This window comes from Oncorhynchus tshawytscha, unplaced genomic scaffold (genome assembly GCF_018296145.1).
Source record: "Oncorhynchus tshawytscha isolate Ot180627B unplaced genomic scaffold, Otsh_v2.0 Un_contig_5000_pilon_pilon, whole genome shotgun sequence".
NCBI classification, from domain to species: Eukaryota; Metazoa; Chordata; class Actinopteri; order Salmoniformes; family Salmonidae; genus Oncorhynchus; species Oncorhynchus tshawytscha.
In genome coordinates, this window is record NW_024606997.1 from 1 (window position 1) to 2,500 (window position 2,500).

Genomic DNA, 2,500 nt, shown 5'->3' on the forward strand with positions numbered 1-2,500 from the left:
CTCCCCTCTCCCACTGATCCTTCCCTCCCTCTCCCTCCCAAAATTGACAAAACATCAATGTTACAGCTGTATTGAATCATATCCCTATGAGTAATTAACTAGTAGTTTAATAATTAACTAGTAGTTTTAGTAATTAACTAGTAGTTTAATAATTAACTAGTAGTTTAATAATTAACTAGTAGTTTTCTCTCCTCCAGGTATTCTCTATGGTAGTGTTCAGCTGTATAGTAATTAACTAGTAGTTTCTCTCCTCCAGGTATTCTCTATGGTAGTGTTCAGCTGTATAGTAATTAACTAGTAGTTTTCTCTCCTCCAGGTATTCTCTATGGTAGTGTTCAGCTGTATAGTAATTAACTAGTAGTTTCTCTCCTCCAGGTATTCTCTATGGTAGTGTTCAGCTGTATAATAATTAACTAAAGGTTTCTCTCCTCCAGGTATTCTCTATGGTAGTGTTCAGCTGTATAGTAATTAAGGTGATGTCTCTCCTCCAGGTATTCTCTAGTAGTGTTCAGCTGTATAGTAATTAACTAGTAGTTTAATTTTCTCTCCTCCAGGTATTCTCTATGGTAGTGTTCAGCTGTATAATAATTAACTAGTAGTTTTCTCTCCTCCAGGTATTCTCTATGGTAGTGTTCAGCTGTATAGTAATTAATTAAAGGTGATGTCTCTCCTCCAGGTATTCTCTATGGTAGTGTTCAGCTGTATAGTAATTAATTAAAGGTGATGTCTCTCCTCCAGGTATTCTCTATGGTAGTGTTCAGCTGTATAGTAATTAATTAAAGGTGATGTCTCTCCTCCAGGTATTCTCTATGGTAGTGTTCAGCTGTATAGTAATTAATTAAAGGTGATGTCTCTCCTCCAGGTATTCTCTATGGTAGTGTTCAGCTGTATAGTAATTAACTAGTAGTTTTCTCTCCTCCAGGTATTCTCTATGGTAGTGTTCAGCTGTATAGTAATTAATTAAAGGTGATGTCTCTCCTCCAGTTATTCTCTATGGTAGTGTTCAGCTGTATAGTAATTAATTAAAGGTGATGTCTCTCCTCCAGGTATTCTCTATGGTAGTGTTCAGCTGTATAGTAATTAACTAGTAGTTTTCTCTCCTCCAGGTATTCTCTATGGTAGTGTTCAGCTGTATAGTAATTAACTAGTAGTTTTCTCTCCTCCAGGTATTCTCTATGGTACTGTTCAGCTGTATAGTAATTAATTAAAGGTGATGTCTCTCCTCCAGGAATTCTGTTTGGTACTGTTCAACTGTACAGTAATTAATTAAAGGTGATGTCTCTCCTCCAGGTATTCTCTATGGTAGTGTTCAGCTGTATAGTAATTAACTAGTAGTTTTCTCTCCTCCAGGTATTCTCTATGGTAGTGTTCAGCTGTATAATAATTAACTAGTAGTTTCTCTCCTCCAGGTATTCTCTATGGTAGTGTTCAGCTGTATAATAATTAACTAGTAGTTTTCTCTCCTCCAGGTATTCTCTATGGTAGTGTTCAGCTGTATAGTAATTAATTAAAGGGATGTCTCTCCTCCAGGTATTCTCTATGGTAGTGTTCAGCTGTATATAATTAATTAAAGGTGATGTCTCTCCTCCAGGTATTCTCTATGGTAGTGTTCAGCTGTATAGTAATTAACTACTAGTGATGTCTCTCCTCCAGGTATTCTCTATGGTAGTGTTCAGCTGTATAGTAATTAATTAAAGGTGATGTCTCTCCTCCAGATATTCTCTATGGTAGTGTTCAGCTGTATAGTAATTAATTAAAGGTGATGTCTCTCCTCCAGGTATTCTCTATGGTACTGTTCAGCTGTATAGTAATTAATTAAAGGTGATGTCTCTCCTCCAGGTATTCTCTATGGTAGTGTTCAGCTGTATAATAATTAACTAGTAGTTTTCTCTCCTCCAGGTATTCTCTATGGTAGTGTTCAGCTGTATAGTAATTAACTAGTAGTTTTCTCTCCTCCAGGTATTCTCTATGGTAGTGTTCAGCTGTATAGTAATTAACTAGTAGTTTTCTCTCCTCCAGGTATTCTCTATGGTAGTGTTCAGCTGTATAGTAATTAACTAGTAGTTTTCTCTCCTCCAGGTATTCTCTATGGTAGTGTTCAGCTGTATAGTAATTAATTAAAGGTGATGTCTCTCCTCCAGGTATTCTCTATGGTAGTGTTCAGCTGTATAGTAATTAACTAGTAGTTTTCTCTCCTCCAGTTATTCTCTATGGTAGTGTTCAGCTGTATAGTAATTAATTAAAGGTGATGTCTCTCCTCCAGATATTCTGTTTGGTAGTGTTCAGCTGTATAGTAATTAATTAAAGGTGATGTCTCTCCTCCAGGTATTCTGTTTGGTACTGTTCAGCTGTATAGTAATTAATTAAAGGTGATGTCTCTCCTCCAGGTATTCTCTATGGTAGTGTTCAGCTGTATAGTAATTAATTAAAGGTGATGTCTCTCCTCCAGGTATTCTCTATGGTAGTGTTCAGCTGTATAGTAATTAACTAGTAGTTTTCT

At 36.2% G+C, this 2,500-nt stretch overlaps 1 protein-coding gene across 1 annotated transcript in view; it reads left to right on the forward strand.

The window, feature by feature from the left end:
• Positions 1-2,293: 2,293 nt before the first annotated feature.
• Positions 2,294-2,500, forward strand: part of LOC121842350 (synaptogyrin-1-like) — a gene marked incomplete at its 3' end in the record, with an annotated part of 1,081 nt that continues 874 nt past the window's right edge. Inside the window, exon 1 of the mRNA XM_042312338.1 lies at positions 2,294-2,500. This exon is cut by the window's right edge and continues 554 nt beyond it.